Genomic DNA, 12676 nt, shown 5'->3' with positions numbered 1-12676 from the left:
CAGTAGCCAATGCCAGGTGCCTCAGAGAGAATGAACAGAACAGGTAAGCATCAAGTGATCCATCCCTTGTCGCTCATTCCCAGCTTCTGGAAAACAGAGGCTAGGGACACCATTCCTGCCCATCCTGGCTAATAGCCATTGATGGACCTATCCTCCACAAATGTATCTAGTTCTTTTTTTAACCCTGTTATGGTCTTGGCCTTCACAACATCCTCCAGCAGGGAGTTCCACAGGTTGACTGTGCTCTGTCTGAAGAAATGCTTCCTTGTATTTGTTTTAAACCTGCTGCCTATTAATTTCATTTGGTGATCCCTAGTTCTTGAGTTATGAGAAGTAGTAAACAACTCTTCTTTATCTACTTTCTCTACACCAGTCATGATTTTAGAGACCTCAATCATATCTCCCCTTACCATCTCTTTTCCAAGCTGAAAAGGCCCAGTCTTATTAATCTCTCCTCATATGGAAGCCGTTCCATACCCCTCATCATTTTTATTCCCACACTGTAATACCTTACTCCCTGAGTACTAATCTAGGGGTCCTTGTGAGCAGCAAGGCAGTAACACACCAGAAAAGGGGCAGAATCAGGAGCAAAGCACATCAGGAAGGAATGAAATAAGCAGGTTATTTATAAATGATGAAAAGATCCCTCAACACTGTCCATCTACATTTACTTTGACCGGCTACTATAGAGGTATTTGGTAAATGTAGTATACAGCAGTGCATTAAGGGCAATTGAATTCTTCCCCATTTCATCATCCTGCTATGCAGTCCCTCTTTGTTTGTCCTTTGTGCATGTCAACGAGTGTCTCCATTCTGTTTTCCTAGTGTGCCATGCCACCCATATGAGATCTCAAGAACTAATAGCAGCAGTAAGCCAAACATATCCTGTCAAGCGAATGCCATTACAATGCAAGGCTCGATTTGCTGCAGGAGGTCTTGCATATAAGTAGACATGGAAGCAACAGTCAGGGTTAACAAGTTTCCTCTTGGAGCATTTATTTAGAAGCAAATAACAAAACGACAACCCTGTTTCTTCCTTTTAGTTCCCAGATTCTGCACCTTTGAGTTAGCCTTACACTTTATGGGTTCAGACAAGGAGAGGATTATATTGATACTGATTCCCGCCCCCCTCAGGCTTCCATGCCTCATTCAGGCATAAGAATCTAGGAGCTAGCTGTCTCCTCTCAGGTTAGATTCTCCATGCCACTGCTGCAGCTTGCAGATGGGGCCAGCAGCAAGTCACCTCGGGTGGTGACCCTGTGAAATCTCACAGGGGAAGCAGGACTGGGCAGTACTTGAATGGAGATCTCCAAGGACAACCCAGGGTGCTGTTGGAAACAGTATTGTTGATTCATAAGTGGTGTTCCCCCTGCTGAGCTGCTCCAGAAAAAATGCCTGGGTCACCAGGGAATGCCATCTTCCAGGTGAGCAGTAAAGCAGACATGGTCTCAAGAGATTCTATGATCCTTGTTAAAAGAAAAGGAGTACTTGTGGCACCTTAGAGACTAACAAATGTATTAGAGCATAAGCTTTCGTGAGCTACAGCTCACTTCATCGGATGCCACCAAATGCATCCGATGAAGTGAGCTGTAGCTCACGAAAGCTTATGCTCTAATACATTTGTTAGTCTCTAAGGTGCCACAAGTACTCCTTTTCTTTTTGAGAATACAGACTAACACGGCTGCTACTCTGAAACCTGTCATTATGATCCGTGTTGCAAGAGTAAAATGGGTTAGCCCTAGTCTCCTGACAAACCTCCTGAATCATAGAATCATAGAATCATAGAATATCAGGGTTGGAAGGGACCCCAGAAGGTCATCTAGTCCAACCCCCTGCTCAAAGCAGGACCAAGTCCCAGTTAAATCATCCCAGCTAGGGCTTTGTCAAGCCTGACCTTAAAAACCTCTAAGGAAGGAGATTCTACCACCTCCCTAGGTAACGCATTCCAGTGTTTCACCACCCTCTTAGTGAAAAAGTTTTTCCTAATATCCAATCTAAACCTCCCCCATTGCAACTTGAGACCATTACTCCTCGTTCTGTCATCTGCTACCATTGAGAACAGTCTAGAGCCATCCTCTTTGAAACCCCCTTTCAGGTAGTTGAAAGCAGCTATCAAATCCCCCCTCATTCTTCTCTTCTGCAGACTAAACAATCCCAGCTCCCTCAGCCTCTCCTCATAAGTCATGTGCTCTAGACCCCTAATCATTTTCGTTGCCCTTCGTTGTACTCTTTCCAATTTATCCACATCCTTCCTGTAGTGTGGGGCCCAAAACTGGACACAGTACTCCAGATGAGGCCTCACCAGTGTCGAATAGAGGGGAACGATCACGTCCCTCGATCTGCTCGCTATGCCCCTACTTATACAACCCAAAATGCCATTGGCCTTCTTGGCAACAAGGGCACACTGCTGACTCATATCCAGCTTCTCGTCCACTGTCACCCCTAGGTCCTTTTCCGCAGAACTGCTGCCGAGCCATTCGGTCCCTAGTCTGTAGCGGTGCATTGGATTCTTCCATCCTAAGTGCAGGACCCTGCATTTATCCTTATTGAACCTCATTAGATTTCTTTTGGCCCAATCCTCCAATTTGTCTAGGTCCTTCTGTATCCTATCCCTCCCCTCCAGCGTATCTACCACTCCTCCCAGTTTAGTATCATCCGCAAATTTGCTGAGAGTGCAATCCACACCATCCTCCAGATCATTTATGAAGATATTGAACAAAACGGGCCCCAGGACCGACCCCTGGGGCACTCCACTTGACACCGGCTGCCAACTAGACATGGAGCCATTGATCACTACCCGTTGAGCCCGACAATCTAGCCAGCTTTCTACCCACCTTATAGTGCATTCATCCAGCCCATACTTCCTTAACTTGCTGACAAGAATGCTGTGGGAGACCGTGTCAAAAGCTTTGCTAAAGTCAAGAAACAATACATCCACTGCTTTCCCTTCATCCACAGAACCAGTAATCTCATCATAAAAGGCGATTAGATTAGTCAGGCATGACCTTCCCTTGGTGAATCCATGCTGACTGTTCCTGATCACTTTCCTCTCCTCTAAGTGCTTCAGGATTGATTCTTTGAGGACCTGCTCCATGATTTTTCCAGGGACTGAGGTGAGGCTGACCGGCCTGTAGTTCCCAGGATCCTCCTTCTTCCCTTTTTTAAAGATGGGCACTACATTAGCCTTTTTCCAGTCATCCGGGACTTCCCCCGTTCGCCACGAGTTTTCAAAGATAATGGCCAAGGGCTCTGCAATCACAGCCGCCAATTCCTTCAGCACTCTCGGATGCAATTCGTCCGGCCCCATGGACTTGTGCACGTCCAGCTTTTCTAAATAGTCCCTAACCACCTCTATCTCTACAGAGGGCTGGCCATCTCTTCCCCATTTTGTGTTGCCCAGCACAGCAGTCTGGGAGCTGACCTTGTTAGTGAAAACAGAGGCAAAAAAAGCATTGAGTACATTAGCTTTTTCCACATCCTCTGTCACTAGCTTGCCTCCCTCATTCAGTAAGGGGCCCACACTTTCCTTGGCTTTCTTCTTGTTGCCAACATACCTGAAGAAACCCTTCTTGTTACTCTTGACATCTCTTGCTAGCTGCAGCTCCAGGTGCGATTTGGCCCTCCTGATATCTTTCCTACATGCCCGAGCAATATTTTTATACTCTTCCCTGGTCATATGTCCAACCTTCCACTTCTTGTAAGCTTCTTTTTTATGTTTAAGATCCGCTAGGATTTCACCATTAAGCCAAGCTGGTCGCCTGCCATATTTACTATTCTTTCGACTCATCGGGATGGTTTGTCCCTGTAACCTCAACAGGGATTCCTTGAAATACAGCCAGCTCTCCTGGACTCCCTTCCCTTTCATGTTAGTCCCCCAGGGGATCCTGGCCATCTGTTCCCTGAGGGAGTCAAAGTCTGCTTTCCTGAAGTCCAGGGTCCGTATCCTGCTGCTTACCTTTCTTCCCTGCGTCAGGATCCTGAACTCAACCAACTCATGGTCACTGCCTCCCAGATTCCCATCCACTTTTGCTTCCCCCACTAATTCTACCCGGTTTGTGAGCAGCAGGTCAAGAAAAGCGCTCCCCCTAGTTGGCTCCCCTAGCACTTGCACCAGGAAATTGTCCCCTACGCTTTCCAAAAACTTCCTGGATTGTCTATGCACCGCTGTATTGCTCTCCCAGCAGATATCAGGAAAATTAAAGTCACCCATGAGAATCAGGGCATGCGATCTAGTAGCTTCCGTGAGTTGCCGGAGTAGCTTCCGTGAGTTGCCGGAGTTGCTGAAGTTTTAATTGGATGCGAGACTAGATTAAGACAATCTAGGATCCTAAGCACAGCACAACATGGTGCCCCCTTCTACAGCTCCTCCCCAGAGATGCCCCCATTTTCCCATGTACAAATGGCAGCAAAGAATCGATACCTCTAGGCACAGCAGGTTATATGACAATTTGCATCACCACATAATTGCATTAGGAGCTTGATCCAGCTGATATCGACAAGAGTCTATCTGACTTCATTGGGCTTTGAATGGGGCCCTGGATAATGGGCCCTACCTTAGTTAATGATCCTACATTGGTAGGAATATGATGACTGGCTGATTTGACTGATCATTTACAGCTTTAATGTCTGTAATTCTGGGATCTCTCATGCTAAATTACAGGCCAGACTCACTCAGCTCTAGGGCTAGTTGGAATTTTCTTGTGAAATTGTTTTTTGATGGAAAACTGGAGTTTCTACGACATTAACATTTCCATGAAAAACGTTTCAGAGTAGCAGCCGTGTTAGTCTGTATTCGCAAAAAGAAAAGGAGTACTTGTGGCACCTTAGAGACTAACAAATTTATTAGACTATTAGATTATTAGATGCATCCGATGAAGTGAGCTGTAGCTCACGAAAGCTTATGCTCTAATAAATTTGTTAGTCTCTAAGGTGCCACAAGTACTCCTTTTCTTTTCATGAAAAACGTATCTGCTTTCCAGAAATTTCAACTTTTTTGTAAAAAAAACCCAAAAAACTGAAAACAAACTAAAAAGCTTTTGGTTTTCCGGTGATAAAAAAAATGACAAATTTCTATTCAGACATGATGCTGCAGTGCTTCATGGGAGTTGTAGTTCAATTGCCTTATGCCTCTCTTCTCCTCTATGGACCAAGTTTCCCCATCAGACTACATCTCCAATGTTACACCATGCTCAGGGACTCTCATGATGCATGCAGAGGCTCAACAAGAGGTAAGATCATAGTGCATCATGGGAGATGTTGTCTAGCCAGGAAACACAGAGAGCATGAGACACAAGAGCTATAGTTCCCATGAGACACCATGGCAGCATTTCTGAATAGAAATTTTCAGAAATTTTAAACCAAAAGTTTTGGGGTTTTGATATTGTGCTGAAAAGCTGAAATTCTGAATGGGAAAAAAAAGCCACTTTTTTCCAAACCAGATCTACTCAATGCTGTTATGGGAGGCCTGCAAGTAAATGGTGCTGTGTTACAAGAAGCGGTGTCTGTGATTTAAAAAATGGCTCTGTTCTCTCTGAATCAAGAGTGGGGAGATGCTAAGGAAGGTCTGTAGTGCTGGAGAAGCTGTTTTTCACATCAGACTATACAGCCAAAGTCTTGGCTACCTAAAATCATTAGAGATACCATTACTCTTTTGAAGAAGTAGGATGTTCATTTTCTTATCATGACATGAATCATTACAATTTTAGAGATCTGCATAGTTACTAGAATTTGATTGAATTTCCCCTGAAATTTCAGTGGACTATAGCCTTCTTTACTCTTTGCACCAAAAAATGCAGTGTAACATTGTTGCGTGCTTGGTGGATAAATATTTGCCACGCTCCACCCCAGAAGAGGATGCATTTCAGTGCTGGGCAAAATGATACCTGCTAGGGTCCCAGTTCAGCAAACCATTTAAGCTGGTGCCTATGTCCATTCTTATGTAGCAAAGAACTTAAATTCATGCTTAACTTTAAGCACATGCTTGAGTCCCTTTGAAGTCAGGATGACTCACATACTCCCTTAATGACAGGTTTCAGAGTAGCAGCCGTGTTAGTCTGTATTCGCAAAAAAAAAAAAAAGGAGTATTTGTGGCACCTTAGAGACTAACAAATGTATTTGAGCATAAGCTTTCGTGAGCTACAACTCACTTCATCGGATGCATTCAGTGGAAAATACAGTGGGGAGATTTATATACACACACAGAGAACATGAAACAATCGGTTTTATCATACACGCTGTAAGGAGAGTGATCACTTAAGATGAGCTATTACCAGCAGGAAGGGATATAGAAGATGGTGGCGGCTGCTGAGTGAAGTACCAGCGGCGGTGGCGGCCGGGATCCGGCGCTGCCAGCTGCGCTCAGACCCCCAGAGCCTCCCGGTGCCACTCCCGTATCTCTGGAGCGGGCAGAGAGTGTAGTGGCGCCCGGCTGGGGAGTAGGGCAGAGCCGCGGAGGAGAACGCCCGCCGCAGGGGCCCAGCCTAAGCTGAGCAACGGGGACCAGATTCCTCCTCCACTGCCACCTCCTCCCGGGCGGTGTAGATCCCCCCAGGCCCGTTGTTCCAGCGTTCCTGCTGGTAATAGCTCACCTTAAGTGATCACTCTCCTTACAGTGTGTATGGTAACACCCATTGTTTCATGTTCTCTGTGTGTGTAAATAAATCTCCTCACTGTATTTTCCACAGAATGCATCCGATGAAGTGAGCTGTAGCTCATGAAAGCTTATGCTCAAATACATTTGTTAGTGTCTGACTTGCCCCAAGTCCACCTTGTCTTTATACTCCCTTAAGTTAAGCATGTACTTAAGTGTTTTGCTGAATAGAGAAGAACTGCTGAACTAGGACCAGAGTATAAAGCTCTCTGGAAACTTTTAATGATAATAGTTATTATTTTCAAAACAATTGTAGGTCAGCCATGAGGATTAAAGACTATTTCCAAGATTTGTTTCCTCCTAGTTCTTTATTTTTGTAATTTTCTGAATGCTCAAGCTAACTGGAGATCATTCAGCCTTCTAGCCCAGGGGGGGAATATTCGAAAACATCCCCCTCAAAATACTAATGGCAAAAGTGTATGAAAATGCTTTAATGTAGGAGGGGAAATGATCCCATTTGAGAACAAGGAATGTAAATCCTGAAAATTACAACAAAGTTCATTATTCAGCTGGATTTCAGAATCAGCTGGCCCCTTGCACATACTTGCTGTTAAAAATGATATAGCCACATTGTTTTCTCTTTAATTAGTTTTCTAAACATGTGACAAACTAAGCTGAATAAATCAAACTGACCTTTAAATTCCCAGAATTACAGTCTATTTAAATGGCCATAATAAGGTAATAATAACCCAAGCTAACAGTCACTCTACTTTCCATATGGTATGGCTCTCCATGTGATACACTCTGTTAATAATTTCACTGTTATTCCATATTATTCCCATACTTCAGGTTTAATACAGTATTAATGTTGTTATTAACATAGAATTTGTCAGTAAAGATATAAAACTAAGTCAGTCCCACTTAATATCAGTTGACAAAACACACACACACACACACACACACACACACACACAGAGATTTTATGGTTTATCTCATGGGGAGAAAGCACTGCGAGGAAAAAATAATGACTTCATTTCATTAAAGGCATACTTAATCTGAATTAGGGAAGATGAAGGGGAAGAAAATACACACAGCAAGGGTCTGTTATTGTTGCATTCCACAGTCAAAAGTGCATATTTACCACTATTGCTTTGCACTTACAGGGGTTGCCATTATACAGTCAATACTGACTGCACCAATCTCATTTTACTGATTTAAATCCAGATAAATACCACTAACTTCTGAGAAGTTACTCTGGGTTTAGACCAGTGCAACTAAGAGCTGAATTTGGCCTAGCAATACCTAAGAGGACACATTAATTTACTAAGCATGGAAATTCAGGAAATTCAGCAGGACCTCAGATAGCTCTGTGCAGTAATGGTTGGCAATTATTTTTATTAGTAATTGTAACTAATAAAAATAGTGTAGAGTAGTGTAGAGTCCTAAACTGAGATCAGGGCTCTATCGTGCCAGGTGCTGTACACATTTATAGTAACAGACTCTGCCCTGAAGACCTTACAACCTAAATAGATAAGACAAAGGGAGTATTGTTATCCCCATTTTGTACATGGGTAACTGAGGCACAGAGGGATTACAGCCCACAGCCTCAAAGGTATTTAGTCATGGACTTCAGTGAAATTTAGGAGCCTAAATACCCATGAGGATCTGAGCCTAAGTGACTTGCCTAGAGACATACAGGAAGTCTGTGGCAGAGCCAAACACTGAAACCAGCTCTCCATTGAATTAATCATAAGACCATCCTTCTTAACAGAGATAGTGGCACACAGCACTTTTCATGTAAGGATCCCTGAGGTCTTTAAAAAACACTGACTATTTTTGCTGTCTATTATAGCATCCCCTGTGAGATAGATGTCCGTTATACCCATTTTAGAGAGAGGAAAGATGAAGAATAGCATAATAACTCAGTCCTTCACAGGATGGAAAACGTTGATGGCAGTGCCTTAAAGTGTGAATGACTTTAAGCAGATTTGAGGGTCCATAGCATCTTGCAAGTATGTTCAGCACCTGGTAGGAGAGAGCCTTCTTGGAGCCAGATTTTCAAAGGAGCTTTACTCCCACTTACATTTCCAAATAAGTGGAGGGATTTTTAAAAGAGCTCAACAAGAAGTCACAATGGGAGCTGCTGCTGCTGTGCGTGTTTGAAAATCTTTCCCTGCATACCTTTCTCAAGGTAACAAGACCCAGTTATCCAGTGTCAGGAAAAGAACTCAGGTTGCAGTCCCTTGCTCTAACCACTAGGCAACACTCCCGTCCTACAAAAGAAACCCATTCATTAATTTGATTTGTATTAAAACTCATGCATGTCACTAAATAAGCATAGAAGGCATCCAAGCTATAATGAGGAATGTCCAGTGGTCATGCTTGCATCACGTGACCCAGAAATTCAGCTGTAGGGCATTTGTATCTTCATAGTGTGTTGCAAAAAAAATCTGCTGCGGAGCATAAGAGAGATTCCGGAAGATATCTGGGGATCCTGGGCCAATTAGCTATGAACTTAAGGGAAATTGTTTGAATTGAAGCTGGGCACACACTGGATTGAAAAGAAATAATGAGAACTATTCAGAGACAGTTCTTTTTCTCCTGCTTCCATCTTTCTCCTTTACCACAAAGATCACACGCTGTTGCTACACACAAAACGCATGTCAACAGGCACACCTTCTTAAGCATGCCGCTCACTCAAAGCCTATAAATAAAAAACATTTCCGTTCCCTAAACAAATGACCATGGGCAAGGAGCTGAATGTATTTGCTACACTCTTCAGAGAGCTTGCAATGAACATTTATAATGTGGTGCCTCTCTTTCTACAGGTTTCAGAGTAGCAGCCGTGTTAGTCTGTATTTGCAAAAAGAAAAGGAGTATTTGTGGCACCTTAGGGACTAACAAATTTATTTGAGCATAAGCTTTCATGAGCTACAGCTCACTTCATCGGATGCATTCAGTGGAAAATACAGTGTGGAGATTTATATACAGAGAGAACAAGAAACAATGGGTGTTACCATACACACTATAGGGAGAGTGATCACTTAAAGTGAGCTATTACCAGCAGGAGAGCGGGGGGGCGGAGGAGGGGAACCTATTGTAGTGATAATCAAGGTGGGCCATTTCCAGCAGTTGAGGAGAGAGTCTGAGGAACAGTTGGGGGGGATAAACATGGGGAAATAGTTTTACTATTTTACTGTAATGACCCATCCACTCCCAGTCTCTATTCAAGCCTAAGTTAATTGTATCCAGTTTGCAAATTAATTCCAATTCAGCAGTCTCTTGTTGGAGTCTGTTTTTAAAGTTTTTTTGTTGAAGTATTGCCACTTTTAGGTCTGTAATCGAGTGACCAGAGAGACTGAAGTGTTCTCCAACTGGTTTTTGGATGTTCTAATTCTTGACGTCTGATTTGTGTCCATTTATTCTTTTATGTAGAGACCGTCCAGTTTGACCAATGTACATGGCAGAGGGGCATTGCTGGCACATGATGGCATATATCACATTGGTAGATGCGCAGGTGAACGAGCCTCTGATAGTGTGGCTGATGTGATTAGGCCCTATGATGGTGTCCCCTGAATAGATATATGGACACAGTTGGCAACAGGCTTTGTTGCAAGGATAGGTTCCTGGGTTAGTGGTTCTGTTGTGTGGTGTGTGGTTGCTGGTGAGTATTTGCTTCAGGTTGGGGGGCTGTCTGTAAGCAAGGACTGGCCTGTCTCCCAAGATCTGTGAGAGCGATGGGTCATCCTTCAGGATAGGTTGTAGATCCTTGATGATGAGTTGGAGAGGTTTTAGTTGGGGGCTGAAGGTGATGGCTAGTGGCGTTCTGTTATTGTCTTTGTTGGGCCTGTCCTGTAGTAGGTGACTTCTGGGTACTCTTCTGGCTCTGTCAATCTGTTTCTTCATTTCAGCAGGTGGTTATTGTAGTTATGCTCAAATAAATTTGTTAGTCTCTAAGGTGCCACAAGTCCTCCTTTTCTCTTTCTATAGGATTCTTCTTTCAGTAGCTTTCATTCTGCACACGAGTTACCTGTGCTGATGAGTTTGTAAATGATATATATAAAGGGATTTGCACATTAAAGGTAGGAAAGCAGCACAATCTACTGGATAAGGCAGTGGACTAGGGAATTAAGTTTCTCTTCCCTGCTGTGACCTCAGGTGAATCCCTGTGCTTGTTTCCTCTCCCACTCTTTGTCAATGTATTAAGATCTTCAGGGCAAGGACAATCTCACAATGGGCCTCTGTTCTGAAATGGAACCTCTTGCGTGTAACCAAGGTAAGAAAAACTTCAGAGACCACGTCTCTTTGTGTTAGTCTAGTTTTGCACAACCAGTGTCTGTAAACAGGAAGTTTATCCAAACAGCTGAAAGTTTTGTGTTGTAAGTAAGACTCTAGCAGTTTCTAGAGCGTGGATGCAATCAGGGCAGCCATTCCACTGTAGGTATCATCCTGTCAGCTAGGCACCTCATCAGCTAAGCAGACTCAGGCCTTTCAGTCTCACAGGGCCTACATACCACCAACTTTCTCAAAATAGGGCTTAAGAGTCACAAAGGACTGACCCTTTATATCGGGGTGGGGGGAAGGAGGGAGGGGAATTCAACATGTGTAATGGGAGGCAAATGCAGGGTGTGATTTGGGTGGGGTGTTCACAGTCATTTGGATGAGTTGTAAAACCAATGTCCAGATCAGTATGTACGGTCTTCAAGGATCCAGTGGCCCATTTCAAAGGGTAGGGTTGAGTAAGGAAAGTTAAAGTAGCCCACAGACCTGCCCTACTGCCAATGTGATTGATGAATACATTCTGTCTACCTCAAAAATTCCCCCTGGAGATTCAAATGCACATAACATTTCTTGTCCTATGCCACTGTGGAGCACTGTTGCACACTATTAAATAAAGCTGTGTATGAAAATTTTTTCCCATCCCTTGAAAATTTGAGTTTTGAAATATTTTTCCTGTTCCATTTTGGGTTAAAACTGAAATCTTTCAATGTTTTTCATTTAAAAAAAAAAAAAATCAAACTCAGCCAGCACACCACTCCAGCATAGCCAATATTCCAGTGGATAGGGTGCTCACCTGGGACATGTAAAACTCAGATTCAAGGCCCTACTCTGACTCAGGAACTGAAGGTGGCTCTCCCACATCACTGGTGCGTGCTCTAACTACTAGACTCTTGGCTCTTCTTGGACAAAAATTCCATCCCGGACCTCAGAAATGTTTTGGTTTTGACGAATCTGCATTTCCCAACAAAAAAGCCATTTCATCAGCAAATTCCCAGCCTGCTCTAGTATTAAACAGTTGTATTATTTCATCTTGCTGGGAGGGTGGAATGATTGGGAATCCTTCTGGATGATGTAGATGTGTGAATTCTGGGTATTCTGTGAAATTCTTCTATCCTAAGTCTGAAGCGCTATTGGATTGTCCCGATGGGCGGTTCTGGGATGCTACACAATGTGCATTTAGCAGCAAGTACAGTCTTCGCAGACGTGAAGATTGCCACGGCCCTTCCTTGGCAAGCCCTGTTCTGATTGCCATTCATTCTGGGGCAAAGCAAGGAGCTGCAAACCCAACACTCCACTTGTGAATAAGTAGGGGGGGGGGCAAGACAGAGATAATGTCTGGGAGGAGTCCTGGCTCTAATCCCCTATTTCCCTCAGAAGCAGTTGTCCTGGTTACACAAAGGAGTAAATTTCTCCATGAAAAGGAGGAGTTGGACTTCAGAAGAGGACTGGACAGATATAGGCAGAACGGGAACATCCAGGGTTACAATGGCAAGGGTTAATAAACAAACAAACAAATACAAAACAGATTTGGAAGGGCAATATACCTTCCTGCAGCCAGGCTTAGGCTCTGACTGCAGGACTTCATCTCCCTTTGTGTGAAGCACCCGGGTGAGATTCTGTGCTGCCTCTACAGGTACAACTCTACTGGAGGTGGAAGTGGAATTTCCTGCTCGAGGAGACCTATTCATGCTCGCGGTGACCAAGCTAGTGTTCAAAAAATAGAAGTGTAATGGCAGTGATGTACAGGGCTAGCCAACTGAGTACAACCCCCTCTGAAACCTGGGGCAGGCATTTGTGCTGCTACCT

General features: G+C 43.8%; 1 long non-coding RNA gene across 1 annotated transcript; it reads left to right on the top strand.

Moving 5' to 3' along the window:
- The first annotated feature begins 236 nt into the window (after window positions 1-236).
- LOC122460471 lies at window positions 237-6529 on the top strand. Its single transcript, XR_006281781.1, has 3 exons — window positions 237-247; window positions 1853-1857; window positions 6372-6529. It is a non-coding gene; the product is annotated as an uncharacterized LOC122460471 (long non-coding RNA).
- Window positions 6530-12676: the final 6147 nt, after the last annotated feature.

The sequence above is a fragment of the Dermochelys coriacea genome, chromosome 5 (assembly GCF_009764565.3).
Source record: "Dermochelys coriacea isolate rDerCor1 chromosome 5, rDerCor1.pri.v4, whole genome shotgun sequence".
NCBI lineage: Eukaryota > Metazoa > Chordata > Testudines > Dermochelyidae > Dermochelys > Dermochelys coriacea.
Note: the sequence above shows the minus strand (reverse complement) of the source record. Positions and strands in the feature narration are given on the sequence as shown.